A 22,719-nucleotide genomic window follows, 5' to 3' on the forward strand; every position below is an offset into this window, starting at 1 on the left:
ATATATTGTTTTTGAACTGATATCATTGAAGAAGCCGAGGTTTTTATACTGTATCTAAGGTTTGGAATATTGTTTTTGCTATTGTGGGGTGGTGTGTGTTAACATTTGTAAATACTACAAAAACAATCCATAATTTTGTTGGGAGGTATAGCTTGTCTGTTACGAAAATGTAAGCATTGTGGAAATGTGTTCACTGACTGCATATTGTGTGAAAACTGTATAGTATTGCTTTTAATTCATTATGATAAGATTTCCTGCATACAAAATATATTTCTAAAAAGTGCACAGATGTGGAATGTGTCTTAGAATGCAATGTGGATTATGCCAGTACTTACAGAGACAGTGGTGCTTGGTGTAGGGGCACTGGACACTGCTGCGCTGGGTTGGTCAACAGCCTGAGATGGTCTCCTAGCCACACTCAGATTTGGCTTTGCAGCAGCAATGTGGGACCCACCAAATCTTGGCTTGGTAAACTAAAAAAGGGCAAAACAACTTCAATGAAAAGACAAATTGAATTGTAACAGCACATTGGCCAAAAATATAATAAAATGTAAAATGAGAAAATATCTATTGATTAGAGTTGAGCCGGATACTTGGCTGAAACGAGTATCCGGTACGGATAAAGCACTTTTGCCGAGTACGAGTATAATACGAGTAATACGAGTCAATATCTGTGCTCGGATTGAATAAAAATCCTCATTGGGTAGCTGACTGTGTCTGCGTTCTGTGATAGACTAGTCACAACGCCCCTCCCCTACACGCATACAGATTTGATTTATTGTGCTGCTGTGTCCCGCTCTGCTCACTCACACACAGAACACTCTCTCCCTCTGTCTCTCCCTCAGTCACTCAGGTTCGCGGGTCTTTTTTCCGTTAACGTTTAGGGTTTCTTCAGCTTCAGGTTTGTTTTTTACTTCGGTTTGTAGTACACTTACTTATTAACCAGTAGAGTTCTGGTAAACGTGGGGTTTGTTCAGACGTGGTGCTTGGTAGAATGCGACTCGCGTTGTGTCTCTGCCAGTCGGAGTTTTTTTTTTTTTTTTTTACCGTTTGTTTTACTTCATGCACTGAGTGTCTGACACTTTTTGCTGGATTTCATTAAAAAAATAAAGGAAGTAGTGGTATAAAACTATATTACAAATGAATTAGCTAGCAACACACACACACACTCTCTCTCTCTCTCTCTGCCGGTCATCTGAGTTTTTTTTTTTAAACCGTCTGCTGGCTCTAACCAGTTTTTTTTTACTTCACGCACTGAGTGACACTTTCTTGCTGTATTTTATAAATAAAATAAAGGTAGTTGTGTTATAAATAATATTACAAATTAAGCTGCTACACTCACAAAAACACAAACACCCCCCCCCCCTCTCATGATCAGTGATACAGAATAATGAGTAAATAGTTTTCTAATCAGCAATAAATAACAATTTCTCAACAACCCATATCAATTGCATGCTTAAAATACCATACCGGTTAAAGCCCCGCCCATTTCAAGACAACCTGACCCACTTCCGGGTTAAATCCCACCCACTTCCGGGTTAGGCCCCGCCCAGTCCGAGTACAGATACAGATAATTCATATGGTTAACAGATACAGATACAGATACAGATAATGCTGTACTCGCTCATCCCTACTATTGATCCTATCATTCATTATATAACTAAAGGACCTGCTTTCTTTCTTTAACTTATTTTTTTGTCTGTGTATTACCACACTCTACTACTTATACAGATTGAAATAAGCACAGTTAGAATAGAAAAATGTTTGGGAAGGTATTGCTAGAATGTGAGTATATAGTAATTTAACAAGTACCTTTTAAAAATGACTTAAAATCAAAAATAGTTTGCACATACCCAGATAGCAATGAGTCGGCGGACCACCGTCGGTTCTCCGGCGGCAGTAGAAGCGTCAGAATGGCGACATCGCAAACACGTTGGACGGCGCACCGCCGGCGGCAGCCGCTTTTTAAAAGCGGCAGCCGCCTTCATACCGCCTTCGTTAAGCGGCCGGCCCGCGGGCCAACCGCCGTTCCGCCGCCTTTATATTGAAGGCCGTCCTTCCGCGGCCCGCCGGAGGCAAACGCTATTTTCGAGCGCTCTGCCGCCGCTTATTCTGGCTATATATATTTTTATTTATTTATAGCATGCAGTTTAGCAAGAATAATGATTGCTCAAACCAGACAAATTTACAATTGGCATTTTTATTCTACATTTCAAAGTACAGTAACTGTCATTTAAACAAGATATTTCAGATCACTGAAACATAACAGAAAAATAAATAAATCAATATACTAACATGCAGGTTTCCAATTCAATTTTGGTTAAACAGCCTTACAAGCAAATTACAACACTTACAATAAGTGTTCATATAAAAAGGACAGCTCTAGGGTAAAAAATTACCAGTAAACATTATGACAAGTAAAGAGGATATTTGATACCAAATAATGTGCAAGATACCAAATAAATAAAAGTATAACTACATTTACAAGCCATTTCTAACAATATGATAAGTGGTAGTAATTTATAGTAAAGCTCTGGAGTAGAATAGGCCGTTATAACGGCAATGCTGACCTGTGGCACAAGGATTTACAAGCTTTATTTGAAAAAGAAAAAAAGAAAGTAATTTCCACAGTGAGTGAGTGTAGTCTGACACTTCTGACTTCTTTAGGGGTCTTGATTCTACTGACTGCAAGATAAAGAAAGGATTCCAGTTGTCAGTGATTCTGGGGTGTCAGTAGTCAGTCTAGTTTTAAGTGGTCGGCTGTGGGTCCCTCTCAGCTGTGCGGCGCCTTTTTCTGCCTTCACGGTCAGATGCTCCTTTCAGGTAACGCGTAACGTTAACCTGGACCGCCTCATCAGTGCATCCTGGGTTGCCGGGTCCTTCCGGATGGCTAATATAGAAAATACAGATCTGTCATTTAATTTGAATTGCATGAGGACAATAGGACATACACATCTACTTAAATCTAAAAAAAATATCCAACTTACTTTGAACAATGGTCTTCAGGAACATGTCTCTAAAACATGCTTTATCCCCTACACCAAGCTGAAAATCCAAAAAAGTGTTACAAATTACATTTCTCTGAAGCTTCTCATAAATAAATAAAAAATGTGATTGCAGTATACAATCTTAAATTTTACTTTATATCTAGGTCTACTACATGTACAGGTAGCCCCAGTGGGAATTAAACCGACAACCACAGGTGCTGTTTGCAAGTTGTGCCTAATTGCTCAGTGCAAGCAAACGTCTTCAACATTGTTTGTTGAACTTGTTTCACCTGCTCTTGAAGTAAGATTTTACAATTCGTATTTTTATATGTAATATTGTAGTGTTTATTATAAATGATTTATCTGTGCACTTCATTATTCTTTTAAAATTCATGTAGCCTTATAATCTTTAATCAAATACGTTACCCTTCCCTCCCCCCTCGAAACGACTTCTCTTCTCTTCCGGTCATGTGCTATGGTGCGAGGGCGTGGCAACTCCCCTCAAACCGTGCTATGAGCAGAGATGGAGAAGAGGAGCGCTAGAGTAAAACCCTGCCCTCCGTTCAATATACCGTTTCACTTTTAAATACGTCACAACACTGGAGAAAAGTCGTTTGTAACTTCCGGTTCATGCCGACATCAAATAGAAGCAATAGTTTCCAAGACAAAAAAACTTCACAAATAACATCACTTACTTGTACTCAAACTCTTGGCTCTGTGAAGTGGAGTCTGGATTACTGGGGAGAAACCTGGTTGCGAGAAAGAGGAAACAGAAATTTGAAAATCTAACAAATGGTATAGTTTAGTGGCAGGATCACAAATCCAGCATCACAGCAATAGATTTTACATACCAGTTCAGCATTTTTCTGGTTTTCTGGAATCGATGCATCTTTCTAGAGTTTTTTTTTTTCTTGAGACTTCCAAGATTCTAGAGTAGGGAATAATGAATGAAAGAGTCAGTTATCCACAATAAACAGAAAATAAATTACACAGATGAAATACAGGAAAATCAAATACACAAGTCAGACCCATTTACCTGCTCCCTTCATGAACTTAAAATGATGTTTCTCCCAGGTGCTGTGTGGAGGTGTGCAGAGGATGGCTAATTTGTTGCCTTCGTCTTTTTGCTGAGGTTAAATGGGGGCCAATGGCACATGCTCTCGCTGAGCCACTCTTGCGGAACCACTGCAAATGGCAGATCCTCCTCGTTGATAAACTGAACAATGTGAACCATCTAAAATAGAAGAACATTTTGCATAAAGTATACTTTTTGATTAATTTCCAGGCAAAATCAATAACATTAAAATGCTCACCCCTTCAAAAAAACGAGTCATTTTCACAAGTGGATCAACAGAAAACCATGTTCAGACAAACACAATCATATACATATACACACACATATATACATATAAACACATATATACACATTATATATATATATATATATATATATATATATATATATATATACACACATACATATACATATATATATACATACATATACATACATATACATATATACACACACATATATATATATATATATATATATATATATATATATATATATATATATAAACACCAAAAGTTAAACTTTCTAGATGTAAAGCATTCTTTCTAGATGTAAAGCATTGGCGATTTACTGTAGCTAGATACATTTCAACATGTCGAACATGCTTGAATTCAGTGAGTAAAAAAGGCGAAGCAGCATGTGTTAGCTAACACTGTAAGTTAAACTAGACTAGCAGCATGGTTGTCGAATCAAACAAAACATCATTATGTTTAGTTAGAAAACAACACAAGTTATACTGATCAGTCTTTCTTGTCGTAAAGATTTTGCTAACGTTACCATTCCCACGTGGGCGGGAGAATTGTCCTTCAGGATTTGGTTACGTAAGTTAGTTAATTATTCGACTGACCAATACTATCTTAAACCACATACTCTAGTACTCACACTGGCATAAACATACGTAAATATAGTTAAAAGAAGAAAAGAAAAAACTAACGCCAGGAAGAAACTAAGTAACGTTAGCCTAACTAACGTTAGCTATGTGATGTCAGAAACATGACGGAAACTTTGTAAACAAGGCTAACTTACTAGCTTGACTAGTAAGGCAAGAACATATTTGAAAAAGATGAACTAAAAATGTAAAAAATGAACATAATATTGCGTTACAGAAAAAGGAAAAATGTACTTACTTTAAAGATCGTAGTCAATGACTAGATAGGATATCCTCTCCAAATACTGAAATCGTGTGACGAGTGGCCACTGTTGTGTTGGTAAATCTGCTTCTGTTTTTTAGGTACTGCCCCTCTCGGCCGGTGAAGGTACTTCTCTGTTTGTGCTTTAATACTTTCTTAAACATTTGTACAGATTGCAAAACTCGCAATTGCAAATTAATCCCTTATACCTGTAAAAGGTCAAATAAATAAAAAAATCGAGCTTGTAAAAAAATGAAAGACATAAACGAAATTTCCTGGGGTGACAGAGAGACAAAATATTTCTAAATATTTCACTTTATCTTTCAGGTCAAAACAGGGATTTTCATGTTTATTATAAATATTACCATGGTTGCAAATTAATAAAAAAAATCTAAAGCATACTCAAGCTTTTGGCCAAGTTGCAGATGTCTTTCACTGTTCACTGATTTCAGGCATTGGTGAAAAGTCTAACTTCATCCATTTATTCTGCTAAATTGTTCATACCATGAATGAAATATTTATTTTAAAACCTAATCAGAAAGATATTTATTGCCAAGTAAGTTTTACAAAAGGAATTCTTTTTGGACTATTTGTGCATCTCAATTGTGCATAAATCAAAGAAATGTAAAGAATTGTCACCTTAAGTGACTAAAATAATTCTATATATTTTACATAGGCATATCACTGAATCGCTTCAGAGTTTCAACGTAATTTAAATGTATTTTCCTAAACCTTATCATGGAATCAGACTGAGTCAAATCTGTTATAAACCCTAATGACTTTGGAGCAACAACAACAACATAATTTGATATAATTCACATAATAATTATAATCGCTTTAAATGTGAAAGTTAAAATGCTGTCAGTTCCACTCATGCCAATGACATGGCTGGTCGATTTCAAAGCGGCTTGCCGCCAGCCGGCCGCGGTTCATTTAGACGGCGGCAACCGCCAGAGAGAATGAAGTCGGCGGCCCGGCGGCTGTTCGCCGGCGGCATCTCGCAAGAAATGGGAGTGACGTATTCGGCGGCAAACGTTTCATCTCCGCCAGCGGGACGCACCTATAGCCGACAGTTTTGGGGCCGGCGGCAAAAAGAAGCCGTGCCGATATTTTTTGCTATCTGGGTAGTTTGTAAGAGAAAGCGTTTATTAACAGTAATGAAGGTTACACTTGAAATGGCAACAAAGCAGATTCATGATGACTTAATTAATAATACGTGTATAATTAATTGTGCATAAAAAATCAAGAGAGTTGGAAAAATCAAGAGAGATGCCATGAAGGACGCGAGTGTCCTTTAACCCATAATGGCAAAGCCCAATTAGAGAGGAAGAGGAGAATGCAAGAGCAGAGCCCAGAGAAGAAAGAGAGATCACATAGGTTACATTGTTCTTTCACCATTTTACTTGATCTAAACCAACCTGAGACAGTGAAACTGACCAATAAGCAGACTACAGCTGCCCCTGTACAAGGTGTGACAGCTGGCAGGTAGGTGTAAAAACATACCAGCCATTTCCACTGAACTTAAACCTTTATACTAAACGCATATTAAAACTGCAATTATATAAAAAAAAATGTTATTACCTTTGACAAACTTGGTATAATTTTAGAAGTAGGCTGGGGTGGGAGCTGACGCTGACTCTGCGCCATGACCTCCTGTGCTGGTCCAGTAGCGGCAGACTGTTGTTCAACAACCCTTGGTGCTTGTCCAATAGAGGCTGTGGCCTGCTTAAGACAACCACAAAAATACATAGGCTACAATAATTGTTGAACGAGAAGAATTTGTTCAGTAAATTATATATATATAAAAAAAATACAAGTTACATCTTTACATTGTTACCTTTTGAGTGTGAAAACCACATATGCACTTTGGGACCGCTCCGAGCAAGGTTGTCTGGCCGCGAGACTGCATCGGACATCTTTCAATCTGTAAACATTATCACACATATAATATAGAATACATGCAAGTATGAATGGCACATTAATTTATTGTAGTGTGTCATTTATTTTTATTCATGTTCTTTGAAGGGGAGATACAAACTGTAAAATTAGAGATAAAGAGTGAGTAAAGTTTGTATCCTCCTTTAAAAGAACAAGAGAGGAACATTTCACACCTTCAAAAAAACATCCATTCACTCAACATCCCCACCCCCACTGCCTCAAATCTCTGAATCTCCCAGTGCAAAAAAACGTTTTTTTTTACATAAATAAACATAAATCTCAAATACCTGCAACATTATCTACATACATATCTATAAATAATGATGACATAGAATTAAATTATTAGGATTACAATTATTACATCATGCAAAGGTGACAAAAGCACACTCACCCTTTGGTACACGTCATGCCACTTTTTCTGTCGAGGAGCTGGCCTGTTACCCTCATTTGATGGCCAAACTCCTGTGCTTGCAAACTTTTTTAGCCTTGCAATCCAGTCAGTATCTGACATGGCTTTATGGGATTTTTTGCCAGACATTTTTTTGTTGGGGGGCTAATGGTTAGGTTATATCGTTTTGAACAAAACTACTATAATACAAATTATTTCTTTAAAAAAAGCACACACGATATTTACAATTATAATATAGTATACAATTATATACAAATATAAAATTACATTGTCCGAAAATACAGTTAAAGTTACCGAAAAATAAGTTTCGCAGTCCTCCGTTAAAATGATGCTGCCTGACCTCCGTGACAGTGATGCTCGACGTCTGAACTTTTTGACCTCTGACACGCCCCTCAGGATATGTCATTACTTCGTACACCTTCGGCTCAGTTCGGCAACTTGATTGACACTTGGCTAGCTTCCTGACTCCTCCTCCTAGCGGTGCTAAGCGTAAACGTGCCATCGACATTTCCTTGTACTCTGATTGGTCAAATGTCGAAAATGATAAGGAAAAAGTCAAGAATGGCGCTCTCTGATTGGCTGCAGATGTTATAATGTCGAGAATGGCGCTCTCTAATTGGCTGCAAATGTTATAGCGCGTCGACGTGATTGGCTGTGGCGTTCAACATTGTTCAACATTATCCCCATTTTGACGGACTATCCTTCGGCAGCTGGCGTTCAGGTCGCAGTCTCCCCTGGAGGCGTTGGTTCGAATCCCACTTCTGACAAACCTAACCTTTGGCTGCCGGCTCAAGCTAGAGTCTTTAACCCTCTGGCAAGTTTATCAAGAAATGCAGTAATGTTGACAAAGCACTGCAATTCAGTTCATGCTAGAATTAACCAAACATTAAAGTAACACTGACCTGCAGTACATGACCTTTAAAGTAACACTTTAGTGCAATGTATGGGATTCTATGGCACTTGGAATTTCAAGTCATGACATTTCAGAAAAAATGGACATGTTGATTGAATCGGATTCAACTGAATTTCACGAAATAACATGTTGTGATGTTTACCGGAAGAAGATGTAGTAGAATTTCATGGCACAGATTCTTGGAAATTTCTTGGAATGAAATGTCATGGGTTTGGGGGCATGGGGTGGAGTGTCATGACACAAGATTCAAGGAATGTCATGTAAAACATTACATAACATTAGCATTAACAAGACATTCCATTAGAATGAAAGAATGATATAAGCCTTAACAAAACATTGTAACAACTGTCTAGTAAACAGGAGATCATGGATTCGAATCCCAGCAGTGCCTATGCCACAGGATGTGGGCACCGCTCACTTAATCTTTTACATATGTAAATCTTTGCATGCTGAACAGTGTGCATCTGCACAAAATGTGGAAATCTAAGATGTGATGTGCATGCAATAGCGTCTTAAAGCTTGTCTTTTGTGGCTCTGTGGCGCAATGGATAGCGCATTGGACTTCTAGATTTTGAATGGAGGTGTTCAAAGGTTGTGGGTTCGAGTCCCACCAGAGTCGTGCATACCCTCTTTAGCTCAGATGTCTTTGTGTTGGACAAGCATATGCTTAAAACTTGAATCCACAAACTACTTCAGAAGCATACCCTTCACGTTCTGCTTATTTCCCTTATTGGACACACCCAACTCAGATCACAGAGTACTCTACTAATTAACTTAAGTCACCTATTTAAAGAAGAATAGGTTGAAATCCACTGGCCTAGGCCAAAATCTGCAACAACCTATTGTTGGCCACCTACCTAGAAAAAAAAGAAGAAAAAAAACACGCTTTCCATTTCTCCAGGCTGAAACAGCATTTAGATGTATCGTAACTGGAGGTTCCCGAAACATTTGAGACACGAGTACTGAGAGTTTCGATCCAGAAATAAATGGCTTGAGATATTCCCTTGTCCCTCAACAGAAGCCTGCACACCTTTCAGGTTTTGGAAATAATCCTGTAACTTCAAAGGGACCTATTCATGATGTAATCAGCTATTCTCCTGACATGCTACCTCTTTTAGACTTTGTATACAAAAGCATCGAACTAGTGACAGTAACTGGCGCTGTGGCTTAGTTGGTCAAAGCGCCTGTCTAGTAAACAGGAGATCCTGGGTTCAAATCCCAGCAGTGCCTAATCTGTGGCTTTTAAGATTAGTCATTCAACCTTCTCTGATGTGAAAGTCTTGGCAGGAAAGACAATCTGGACTTCTCGGTTGCAAATGAAGGTTTTAAAAAGGTTGTCGTTTTTTGGGTCCCACCAGAGTCACGAATGGTGTCCCTTTGGTGTCCCTAATGGTGTACATTTGCTTAAAGCTGGGGTTTTCCAACTTTTTCAGAAGCCTACGCAACACATTTTTCTTCTTTTCCTTATTGAGCACACCCAAGTCAGATCGTCGAGTACGTTACTTATCAATCAATTATTTGATTCACCTGTATTAAATGAGAGAGATAATAAAAAATATGTATATGTGGTGCAAATGCGCTTCAAGAATGGTTTGCAAGCTCCTGGCTTAGGCCTGAAATCTGCTACTACCTATTGATATGGTCAAGCCTATGGATATTTGTACAAACAAAGTCTTTACATATATGAAGAATAATACATGGATATCTTTTTGGATTTTGCCCTTTCATATCAGAAGAAGGCTCAGGAAACATTTTAGGCATGACTATCGAGAGTGTAGAGCCAAAATTAAATGAGTTCAGACATTCCCTTGAGGCGAGAAAGGCCCTCGTGTTTTGGAAACAATCCTCTTACCTCTAAGGGACCTCGTTCATGACGTTATCCGCTGTTTTCCTGATGTGGTACCTCTTTTAGACTTGTTTTACCAACAAATTTCACCGTATCTGGCGCTGTGGCTTAGCTGGTCAAAGCGCCTGTCTTGTAAACAGGAGATCCTGGGTTCAAATCCCAGGAGTGCCTTTGGCACAGGATATGGGAGTGCTTAACCTTTTCACATATGAAAGTCTTTGCGTGACAAACTGTGTTTACCTGCACAAAACTGGAAAAACTAAGAAGTGCTGCGCATGCAATACTTCCCTGAAGTGTGTCATTTTATGGTACAATGGATAGAACTTTGGACTTCTAGGATGCGAATGGAGAAATTCCCTGGTTGTGGTTTTGAGTCCCACCAGAATAGTCAGTGGCCTCTTTTGCTCTGATGTCTCTGTGAGTCAGACATATGTTTAAAACTGGGGTCCACAAACTACTTCAGAAGCCTACCCTTCACATTCTGCTCATCTCCCTTATTGGACACACCCATGTCAGATCATTGAGTCCTCTACTAAGTAGCTCAATTAACCCTTTTGAAATAAGGAAGATAACGAAAATGTATAGCGTCTGGGAGGTTTTGAGAATGGTTTGAAAACCACTGGCTTAGGCCAGAATCTGCTACTTCCTATTGTTGAGATCCAGCCTCTGGATGTATTCAAAACAGTCTTTACTACGGTGGCCGAGAAGGGTCACAACACATACAAACCCCACAACAACTACATATTCAGAAAACACATACAAATTCAGAAAACACATGCAAACAACGCCACAACAACTACATATTCAGAAAACACATACAAATTCAGAAAACACATACAAATTCAGAAAACACATGCAAATTCAGAAAACAACTTTGTCGATTTCACATTCGCTACAAATATTCGCAGCACGAGCAAATAGGGAAACGAACTGCAAACTGCAAAAACACAACGGAAATGTTTCCGGGGGGGCCATAATCAGTGACGGACCCGCATCCATCCGGTTGTCTTAGCGCTATTTTTTGAATGTGTGCTGTGCTTTTGTTGTCTCAAGAGGTAAGTGTTTCTCTTTCATAATGACAGACTTGTCGATGTGCTCTGATACCGAAGTGGTTTTGTGTGTTTTTAACATATTAAGTTATTGTCCCCATAACGTATTAATCTGCCAACGTTGTTAGCTGGAAACTAAGTTAGCTGGCTAGCTCGCGTCTGGCCATTAAATAGATGCATTACTGGCGTTTGTACAATGTTGTCCTGATATCTGAACTATTTATTTAATTTTTAGTTTGAAATGTTCTGTCCGTATTGTGCCGAGCAACTGGGGGACGCTCCCAAGTTTGCACGTCGTGTGGTCTGAACGTGGGGTTCCTTACGGAGCGTCAGCCTACAGGTAACATCCCCTTACTGTGTTCCTATTTATACATTTATCAACCCCATTAAAGAATATTAGTTTTTATAATTAATCTTTCTTTGCGTGTGTGTGTGTGTGTGTGTGTGTGTGTGTGTGTGTGTGTGTGTGTGTGTGTGTGTGTGTGTGTGTGTGTGTGTGTGTGTGTGTGTGTGTGTGTTGTGTCGGTCCAGAGGATGACCTAATACGTGCTTACTTTAGAAAGGACCACTCCAACGACGTTATTCGCGATTTTTTGGAGTCAAAGCATGGTATTGTAATGAGCCTGAAAACTCTAAAAAAGAAGGCTGAAACGGCTAAATCTAAGTCGGAGAGCAAATTACAGTCCACTGGAGACTGTGAATGCTGCCATCACTAGTGAATTGAATGGCTCAGGACAGCTGTTGGGCTACAGGGCTATGTGGCAGACCCTGAGACAGAAGCATTCACTGACAGTGAAACAAGACGATGTCATGCAAGCCCTCAGATTATTAAATCCAACAGGAGTATCTCTCCGTCATAGGCGCAGGTTTGTTAGGCGATCCTATTGCTCTGCAGGACCCAATCAGGTGTGGCACGTGGATGGCTATGACAAGCTCAAGCCCTTTGGGATTGCCATCAGTGGCTGCATCGATGGGTATTCAAGGCGGGTTATGTGGCTCAGTAGTGGCAGCACCAACAACGACCCTGCAGTAATAGCTGTAGGGTCTGGACCAATCAGACACACACTAATTATTCATATTCACTATATTTAATGAATATAAAGGTCTATGAAACTCTCCCCCAAAACTAACCTCACAAATGAAGTTACTTTGTCAGCCGGGTGTCCGGTTACAGAACACTTTAAGACTGATAACAGACTTTACGACCTCAAAGGAATGTGGCCACATGCGCCACATGCTTAAGAGAGAGAGACCATCTTTAATTAAATAAACTTTGCGGTGTTACTCTGATCTATGAAGGAACATGCCTCACAGAAACTGTGATGATTTACTGTCTCGTGTACTATTAGGTATAACAACATGGTATGTTTGATTGGGGTGTATGTGGTTGAACAACCACCCAACGGTCAATATAACCTCACCTGTATCATGCTTCCTAGCAAATTAATCCTCATTTAATGACACACACTTTGATGTACATCACCTTCTCTTAGAATGCAATGTGAATTTGTTATGTCTATTTGAGCTTGAATGAACAGTCTAAGCATGCTGGGGACAAAGACCATAAATCAACTAAGAGCCGCTTCCCCTCTCGGACATGTCACCTTACTCATAGGTCAGTTCAAACCTTAGGGGTTGGTTCTTTCTCAGGGTATATCAGAGGCAGGCAACAGTGACCGCCCTCTCTTAGTTTTTTCATCCAGCCGCAACACTGTTCTGGTGAGACTGGGGAGCCCCCTCCCCCTCCACGGGGGCCCCAGGGCCCAGCAGGCCTCGATTCCAACCAGATCCGGCCTCATGGAAAAGAGAGAAGACTCTCTCACAAAGAACCAAGGACAATCTCAGGAGTTTTGGAACAAAGACTCCAACCAACAAAGACTCCAACCAACAACGACTCCAATCACCCATCCTTCCGACTTCCTCACTTCTCCTGGGTGCTCGGCGTGGCCTCAACAGAGTCCCAGGCCTTCACCAAACCAGTCATGCGTTCCTGGAGAAAGAGAACGCTCAACCAACTTCCACTTGACACTGCCGGAACCATCAACGACTCCAATTTTCAACAACTTCAAGAATTGTTCCCATTACAAATGCAAGTATTCAATTCAATGAAATGTGAAAATGAAATTCTGATGGTTCTTCTCATAGACCCTCTTCCGGTTTCCAATTTCATCCTATCACTAACCTATTTATGTATTCATGTGTGTATGTTGTTTAGTTTATTTATATTCATATAAATATCTATATTTAGTTAATAAAACTTGTACATAATATGTATTTGGTTCTGTTTTGTTTGCAATACAAGTCACTTTACGATCACGGTTTTTGCTACTGGCTCAAAGTACTGTACAGGCGAAGAAATAATTATTCTTCGGTGGCCATGGAAGATACCCTTTATTAGAATAAATTAATAATCAAAATAGTTCGTTGGAAGAACTGATTAATTGATTGTAATATTAATTCAGCCACATCAAGTTAATCCAATTAACTGACCCAAATATTTATAATTAATAATAACAAGATATTATTGATTATTAATATTTCCAAAAAGCTGAGTTCCTTACATAGCTCACCATTACCTGCAGTGTGTTTCGAGCTGTGGCCTTCCGGCTCGTCTTAGGACAGACTGTGGGACAGAAAATGGAGACATGGCTGCCATCCACTGTTCTTTAAGAGAGGACCACACCGATGACTTTGCAGGTTCTCTCAGCCACATGTATGGCACTTCAACTGCCAATCAAAGGATTGAAAGTTGGTGGTCCTTTTTCAGGAAACAGAGGTACGTTTAACAATACTGTTACTCACATATTTTTCAATACTGTTTCATATTTCTGTAATCTTTTCGTAATATTAGGCTGGGTTGGAACCATACAATGCTGACTTTGAAAATGTAGGCTTATTTATATGAGCGTCATACATGGATCAGGCTGTGTACTGCCGATTGTGCAATAGTTATGATAAGTAAAAGGATTAGTGTGCATGGTTGACTGTTTCAAATTGTAATAAGTGTTGACAGTCCATTCTGCACTGGTGAATGCAGTGCAGAATGTTGTTTTCCAAGACTGTCACATAATTTAAGTATTTGTATTAGAAACATTTATACAAAACTAAAATCACTGTACTCCATTATTAGGACACAGTTCTGGATGGATTTATTCAGTGACCTGAGGGAGAGACACTACTTCAATGGCACCCATGAACACAAGTGCCTTGTACGGTATGTGTTCCTGGGCATCTTTCAGAAAGAGCTTGATGAACACCGAGAGCTTTGGAATAACCATACCATCAGACCCGTCCGGCAGTCTCTCTGTCCATCTGGGAAACCTGATACCATTTACAACCTGCCTCACAGGTTTGTATGTAACACCTGTATTGTCATTTTCAATAAATGTTTGGTTGGTTTCCCTTTGAGATTTAAACACTATTCAAAATGAGTTCACTGTTGTGCTTTCTGTGCGGCCTTAGGTTTGGTGGAAGGGATTGTGGATTCCCAGTGGATCCCCAAGTGTTACAGGAGTTCAAAGACCTTCTGCCACCCACAAACAGTTTGTGTGGAGATGCTAACCTCCAAGCATATTTTGCCAACTTGGAGAGACAGAGCCAGCTCGCTCCACCCATCAACTGGCCAGCTGCTGTTGACAACTACATTAGACTTAAGGAAATGGCTGGTCTTTGAGAGAGAGAACTAACAGACGTGTAGGCAGTTTATTTTCTTTCAGACAGCATTGCCTCCAGTGTGGTGTACTGATATGGACACCTTAAATTAAAGGTTAAATTAAAAGCAAAGATATTAATCGATTGCAATGACTTCCCTTACTTTTTCCACCATCACAATGTATGCTTTTGGTGTTAACAGTGTTGATAAATACGGTATGCTGAAGCTAATGGTGACTTTCATGCTAGATCGGTAACATTTCATGACCAATTTATGCAACAACAAATAAACTTCATTCTGATGGCTCTTGCAAAATGTTTCAGAATAGACAAACTTACATTTTCTTATAAAAATTATTTTATTTCTTTTAACTGTTAAAATACTGACAAACAGTAAAGTGCGAACAGTAACAGCAATGTAAATCTGTCACGGAAAGTTTCCAAATAGAGAAACTTGCACCTTTTCTTATACAAAAAATCATTGGACTTCTGTAAACCATGTAACCATACAAATAGTAAAGTGCGAACAGTAACAGCAATGTAAATCTGCCATGAAAAGTTTCCAAATAGAGAAACTTGCACCTTTTCTTATAAAAAAAAAATGGATTTCTGTAAACAATGTAACAGTGCAAAGTGCAATGCAAACAGTAACAACAGTAATGCAAATTTGCCACTGATAATTAATTTCTGATTGACACCTCAATGGAGCCCAAATCCTGGAGCGTTCTTGATTCCATAATTCATGGCTTCCTCAAAGATTTCATATGAGGGTAAGATCGGGAGTTTTAATGTGTTCGCGCAGACATTAGCCTCAGGAAACCTTGAGTGTTTTCTGGAATGTGAGTTGAGGCTGTGGTATTAATTTTGCTGCTGGGATTTCTTTCAGGCCTGTGGCGAACATCAGAATGTCCTGCAAGGACATCCCTGACCCTTCCTCTGTGGGGGTTGGGAGTAAAGAAACACATTGAGATTTATCATCCATTTGTGAACTTCACTTCAAACAACATACAGAAAATTATACCTTTTACAGCGATTAAGTAGTCCAGCCAGTAGCCAAGCACTCTCTCCTCCTCATGGCGATTTGAGCTACCAGTTGGGCTCATTTCTGGACGGAACAGTGACTCTACACTCTCGGCTGTCAGGTCTTCCGCACTGTAACACATGTAGGGCAGGAAAATGGAGGGATGCTGTTCCAGAGCGTTGAAAAAGTTGAGGGTAGCCAGGCCATCCTTGAACCTATTACCGGGTTGGGTTGTGGGTGAGGGGAAGAGGCAGATCATGGTAAGTTCTTAATGCTATTGCCAGTAGGACTCACATTTGTTAGACACTCATTTGAGTTTCATTCAAATTCTCGTTTGAATTCTTACAAAGTAGTCAGAGTGACCTACCTCTGGAAGGAAACATGGTTGCGGTAGGTGAAGTACCACTGGATGTAACCATCCACAACTTTTTCCTTATCCTCCAGTGTCCTCAGGCATTATAGCATCCTGCTGTCTGAAGCATGCTGGAGTGCTTATCTGCGAGTTCCACGAGTTCTTCCAGTGTCCTAGCATTCTTAATCTAGAGTAAAATAAAAACACTGTCTGTACACTCTAAAAAATGTTGGGTTATTTTGTGTACCCAATAACATTTCTTCTGGTGAGAAAATCCTGCACAACAGCTCTGTACTTTCATGTCAAGTTATAATATTTTGTCTATGATATAATGCACTTGTTTAAAGATTAATCCATTGTTCTTTCTGTTTTATGTAAAGACACTCTTGGAGATGTTGCTTTAAAAACCCTGCCAGCTATCCTTCCTCCATTGCCACACAAAACAGGCTGCAAGATGGCTCGGCCCTCTTACCATGAGGCAAAACAAGCATTTGTTGATTTACAGCCTGTAGGTACATCATTTATGACAACACATTTGGGGTAATATTTGATCCATTTGTGCATATTTACCATTTAAAATTTCTATTTAAAGGTTGGAACAAACATCATCAAGTATTTGGAGGAGGAGGAGCAACGGAGGCAATTCCCTCATGTCCTGCAGCTTGGGGACAAATTCAACTGCTCACAAGCCTTCGTCATTGTGGGAGGAGCGGCACTAGAGCAAGACAGCCTTTTACAAGCTGTGGATACATGCTTTAAATTATTTTATGTTTTAGACATTGAGTATCCAACGCCTGCGGCAGCTGTTTGGCAGTTGCTACAACACACAATATTTCACGAGTTCACACTTACATACAATTAAAGGGAATAAAGTATAATGCGTATTTGGCGTGCTGTACGGGGGGAGGGCTCCGAGCTCGGAATTCGGCCCGAACCCAGAGTACTCCCCCCTGTATGTAAAGTGGTTTAGGACTAGAAGAGTGGAGAAGGGGTGGTGGAGGGACGCTGCTAAACTGTCAGAGAAATGAGGTGAGAGTGCTGAGTCTATATATACACGTTTTAATCATGATTGCTGAGTGCTCTCCACCCGTGTTAATTATCTGAACGTGCTTCTCCCGAACTTTGTTAATAAAACATCATATTCTGTGCCAGGAGGAGTTCCATCAACTCATTGTCGCCTACTTAGGCAGTTTATAATTGGATAAGCTGGACAAGCTTTGGTTTGTTTTGTTTGTGTATTTGTATTCCATGTTTCTTAGAACTTAAAACATAATTGTAATTAAATTAATTTTAGCATTCTGTGGCAGGAGCTGTTCCCTCAACACACTGTCGCCTTATGAGGCAGTTTATAATTGCATTACTTCTATTTATTTATTTATTTATTTATTGAAAGAATTTCTTATTTTAAGGAAGTAAATGAAAGCAATTGCAAACAATAACTTAATGAAAATGTTTACAACTTGTAATGTTTACAACTGTTTATTTGTGTTTTTGTGATCCATGTTTCTTAGAACTTAAAACATAACTCTAAATTAATTAATTTTAACATTAATATTCTGTGCCTGGAGGTGTTCCCTTCAACACGTTGCCTTATGAGGCAGTTTATAATTGCATTACTTTTTTTTTTTTTTTTTATTGAAACACTTGCAACAATAACTTTTGAATGCAATGTCTAATTGGATGTAAATAAAGCATTGTTAATATACTTAAGTTGTGAGTGAGTGAGTTATTTTCATGGAAATAATAGTAATTATAATTAATATTAATAATAGTTTGATTAAAGCATTTTGGCCAAATAACCCAACAGATTCGTTTTTTGAAACCCAATTTATTGGGTAAAACTAGTTACCTAAGTTATTGGGTTAAAATAACCCAACAATAGGTCGGTGCTATATCAACCCACCATTGGATTAGCTGTTGGGTTGATTTTAACCCAACTTTTTTAAGTGAGTATTGGTTGGAATTTAGACTACATATTAGTGACAAAGCATGGAAGTCACTGGTTTTATTCCAATATCACACTGGTTTTTCGAGCTACTGGGGTGTCCAAATTGTTGATTGTTCATCAAAATATATAAAAAAAAAATTCTTGAATATTCTTAGAAACACATAATTACAATTACCTCAAGGAGAACATTCCTGACTTCAGTATCAGGTATATCCTCAATTGGTGCCTCAATGGTCTTAACTTTACCAACCAGGTACTGGTAGAAGCTTGGGGAAAAGCATCGAGGCCCTGGACCACCATGTACAATGGAGACGGCAACCATTCTTCCAACATGGAAATACTCATCACCTTCTGCAGCTAACAATGGCAATGTTCCACGGTTAGTTCAAATTGATTTATAATACTGTCAAAATGTGACAAAAAGTGAATTACCTTTGCTATCAAATGACAGGTATTTGCCATCTTCTTTGCCTTCAAAAAATCGACTGGTTTTAATGGCGTCCATCAAGAGTGTCAGAAATTCCCGTGTAGGCCCTCCTGTGTCCACAGCCTCCTCTGTTTGCCCGATGTCATCAGTGAATTTGACCAAAAGGCTACAGGTGGGGTCAAATGAGGAACGTTTGAATCCCCTCAGAGCACCATCCCAGACATTAGCACGGTTTATATTTAACCTGCTACAGCTTTTTGTGTTAATGTTGTATGACAGATTTGACAGAACGTCTGCAGCCGTCAGTCCAATATCTGCGTCTCTCTAACACAAGAAAGAGAAACATTAACACTGCCTTTTATTTGGATAATTAAAATATAAATCTTTTATGGTCCCATTACAGTGAGAACACCATATGTGTGTGATGAAATGTGATGGGCATAAGCATGAAGCACACATTGCAAGCTTTCAATAATTTCTGCCAGATTTTGTTTCGGTTTAGGGGTAAGTAAAAAAATATATACAATTTGAATATTTGCTTTAATAATTGTATGGCAACAGAAACCAGGTAAAATGCCAAATGTAGCTTGAACTATGTAATATATCTGAGGAAACAAACAAAAAAAACAACAACAAAGGTTGACAGCATTATTTCTATCAAAGTACCTGTCTTCCTCCTGAAAATTGTCTACGTCCTCAACATCAGAGCAACTGCTGTCAATGACAACTGGTGCATAGATCTTGGTATATGTGCTGTGGATTAAAGGAACAATGAAATACTAAAACAAGATGGTTGTGAAATTACAGTAAAAAGTGTTATACTTGGTACTGTAATGCATTACATTCAGCAGTCAATATTTCATGCTAAACCCAGAGCCAAAAGTATTAGTGCAATGAACGAACAATTTGAATCCATTGTGACTTACTTGTAGAAGTCACATGATGTGGTGTTTTTGGGTCCTGGTCCTGCTCCATTGGCCTGTTTATGAAAGTAGAGATAACACCAAACAAATTAACAATAATTACATCATTAACATAAACTTAATAACATTACAGAATAATACATACTTGCCCATCAGATGGCCTGGACACTGTTGGTGGACATTGTTTTGGTAAACTAAAACAAACAAATAATTTGAATAATTTAATTTAAATCATAATATAGATATTTGTTAATATGATTTAAAGAGCACAACATGCTCGATCTATTCCTTCTCGCAATTGAAAGAAAAAATAAATGAATGCTGTGAAATACGTGGATAATCAAAAACCACAAGCACAGGTCTCAAATTAGCGGGAGAAACTTACATTTTCAGTGGAAGGCTAGCAAATGCCTCATCATCGGATTCTGAAGAGGAGTCATCTCCATGACTTTGGAAAGAGAAAATGATGCATCATTATTAGGCTAGGTATATGCAAAATATATGGCAATTTTACAACCAGCACAAATTAAATTAAGAACTCACTTAATTACCAACCATTATCAATTATTATTATTATTATTTTACATACATGTACTTCAATACTTACTCGAATCCTGAAGGGGGCAGATGTACAGTACGATCCTCTGGTAAGACTTTCCAATGGCCTCTTTATAATGTTCAAGGACAAAGGGTTTGTCTGTGCCTGGTATATTTTGTACCTGAGAGCCATCAGGATATACCAGGACATATTCTCCATCGTACATCATGTCTTGATTAAAATCTCGCTGTTTTTTTATAGCAGCTGGCAAAATTTGTTTTGATGACCACAGGGGTTCAACATTTAATGGCAAAGTTTTCCCTCTTATAGGTTTTAACCCATATTTTGTTCTGGTCATTATGCCAATTGAAATCTACAGAAATAAGAAAAGAAGAAAAACAAACATGTTTAAGACTGTGTGTACTGTGTAATAGTCACATTGTGACCTAAACCTCCATATTAGTTTACCTTGACCATAATGTTTGGTTTCTTTTTAGCCTTTGAAAAGGTCCTCCTCTCAGCCTCTTTAACTTCCCTGAACCTCATGAATTGACCTGCTCTTCCTTGGATACTTGTCTCATTCACTAACACACACACACACACACACACACACACACTGATTCATTATAGCTATGCTTTGTGATTGGTTGATAAATTGCCACCTTTCTGACAGCTAAAACCATGGGACAATTCAATGCAGCACAGTAACGTTAAAATGGGAGCACAGTAAGGGGATATTACCTGTAGGCCCACGGCCTAGGCTTGATGACGTGGATGGACACACCGTAAGGAACCCCACGTTCAGACCACACGACGGGCAAAACTTGGGAGCGTCCCCCAGTTGCTCGGCACAATACGGACAGAACATTTCAAACTAAAAATTAAATAAATAGTTCAGATATCAGGACAACATTGTACAAACGCCAGTAATGCATCTATTTAATGGCCAGACGCGAGCTAGCCAGCTAACTTAGTTTCCAGCTAACAACGTTGGCAGACTAATACGTTATGGGGACAATAACTTAATATGTTAAAAACACACAAAACCACTTCGGTATCAGAGCACATCGACAAGTCTGTCATAATGAAAGAGAAACACTTACCTCTTGAGACAACAAAAGCACAGCACACATTCAAAAAATAGCGCTAAGACAACCGGATGGATGCGGGTCCGTCATTGATTATGCCCCCCCCCGGAAACATTTCCGTTGTGTTTTTGCAGTTTGCAGTTTGTTTCCCTATTTGCTCGTGCTGCGAATATTTGCAGCGAATGTGAAATCGACAAAGTTGTTTTCTGAATTTGCATGTGTTTTCTGAATTTGTATGTGTTTTCTGAATTTGTATGTGTTTTCTGAATATGTAGTTGTTGTGGCGTTGTTTGCATGTGTTTTCTGAATTTGTATGTGTTTTCTGAATATGTAGTTGTTGTGGGGTTTGTATGTGTTGTGACCCTTCTCGGCCACCGTACTTTACAAATATGAATATATAATTCATGAAAATCTTTCTGGATTTTGTCTTTCAGATCAGCTGAAAGCATAGCAGAGATTGCTTTCCATTTCTCCCAGCTGAGACAGAGTTTAGATGTATTGTAACTGGAGGTTCCAAAAACATTTCAGACACAAGTATTGAGAGTTTCAGATATTCCCTCTTTCTTCAACAGAGCCCTGAATGCCCCCCGGGTTTTGGAAATAATCCCCTAACCTCTTTCATGATGTAATCAGCTATTTTCCTGACCTGCTACCTCTTTTAGACTTTTTATGCCAACACATTGTAGAAGGTTCAGCAAGTGGCGCTGTGGCTTAGTTTGTCAAAGTGCCTGTCTTGTAAACAGGAGATCCTGGGTTCGAATCCCAGCAGTGCCTATGCCACAGGATGTGGGCACCGCTCACTTAATCTTTTACATATGTAAATCTTTGCCTGCTGAACAGTGTGCATCTGCACAAAATGTGGAAATCTAAGAAGTGATGTGCATGCAATAGCGTCTTAAAGTTTGTCTTTTGTGGCTCTGTGGCACAATGGATTGCGCATTGGACTTCTAGATTGTGAATGGAGATATTCAAAGGTTGTGGGTTCGAGTCCCACCAGAGTCGTGCATACCCTCTTTTGCTCAGATGTCTTTGTGTTGGACAAGCATATGCTTAAAACTTGAATCCATAAACTACTTCAGAAGCATACCCTTCACGTTCTGCTTATTTCCCTCTTTGGACACACCCAACTCAGATCACAGAGTACTCTACTAATTAACTTAAGTCACCTATTTAAATAAGAATAGGTTGAAATCCACTGGTCTAGGCCAAAATCTGCAACAACCTATTGTTGGCCACCTACCTAGAAAGAAAAGAAGAAAAAAAAAACACGCTTTCCATTTCTCCAAGCTGAAACAGCATTTAGATGTATCGTAACTGGAGGTTCCCGAAACATTTGAGACACGAGTACTGAGAGTTTCGATCCAGAAATAAATGGCTTGAGATATTCCCTTGTCCCTCAACAGAAGCCTGCACACCTTTCAGGT

General features: G+C 39.0%; 1 long non-coding RNA gene and 5 other non-coding genes across 6 annotated transcripts; 5 read left to right on the forward strand and 1 right to left on the reverse strand.

Moving 5' to 3' along the window:
• The first annotated feature begins 8,982 nt into the window (after positions 1 to 8,982).
• Positions 8,983 to 9,071, forward strand: trnar-ucu (transfer RNA arginine (anticodon UCU)). Its single transcript is given in 2 exon segments — positions 8,983 to 9,019; positions 9,036 to 9,071. It is a non-coding gene; the product is annotated as a tRNA-Arg (tRNA).
• Positions 9,072 to 9,608: 537 nt separating this feature from the next.
• Positions 9,609 to 9,682, forward strand: trnat-agu (transfer RNA threonine (anticodon AGU)). The gene has a single exon. It is a non-coding gene; the product is annotated as a tRNA-Thr (tRNA).
• Positions 9,683 to 10,395: 713 nt separating this feature from the next.
• trnat-ugu (transfer RNA threonine (anticodon UGU)) lies at positions 10,396 to 10,469 on the forward strand. The gene has a single exon. It is a non-coding gene; the product is annotated as a tRNA-Thr (tRNA).
• Positions 10,470 to 20,280: 9,811 nt separating this feature from the next.
• Positions 20,281 to 21,084, reverse strand: LOC143715511 (uncharacterized). The gene is made up of 3 exons (XR_013195786.1): positions 20,949 to 21,084; positions 20,676 to 20,791; positions 20,281 to 20,580 (listed from the first exon to the last, which is right to left on the reverse strand). It is a non-coding gene; the product is annotated as an uncharacterized LOC143715511 (long non-coding RNA).
• Positions 21,085 to 21,995: 911 nt separating this feature from the next.
• On the forward strand, positions 21,996 to 22,069 carry trnat-ugu (transfer RNA threonine (anticodon UGU)). Its single transcript has one exon. It is a non-coding gene; the product is annotated as a tRNA-Thr (tRNA).
• Positions 22,070 to 22,208: 139 nt separating this feature from the next.
• trnar-ucu (transfer RNA arginine (anticodon UCU)) lies at positions 22,209 to 22,297 on the forward strand. Its single transcript is given in 2 exon segments — positions 22,209 to 22,245; positions 22,262 to 22,297. It is a non-coding gene; the product is annotated as a tRNA-Arg (tRNA).
• Positions 22,298 to 22,719: the final 422 nt, after the last annotated feature.

The sequence above is a fragment of the Siphateles boraxobius genome, unplaced genomic scaffold (genome assembly GCF_051911475.1).
Source record: "Siphateles boraxobius isolate OS27281-9 unplaced genomic scaffold, OSU_SipBor_1 6, whole genome shotgun sequence".
Classification (NCBI taxonomy): Eukaryota; Metazoa; Chordata; class Actinopteri; order Cypriniformes; family Leuciscidae; genus Siphateles; species Siphateles boraxobius.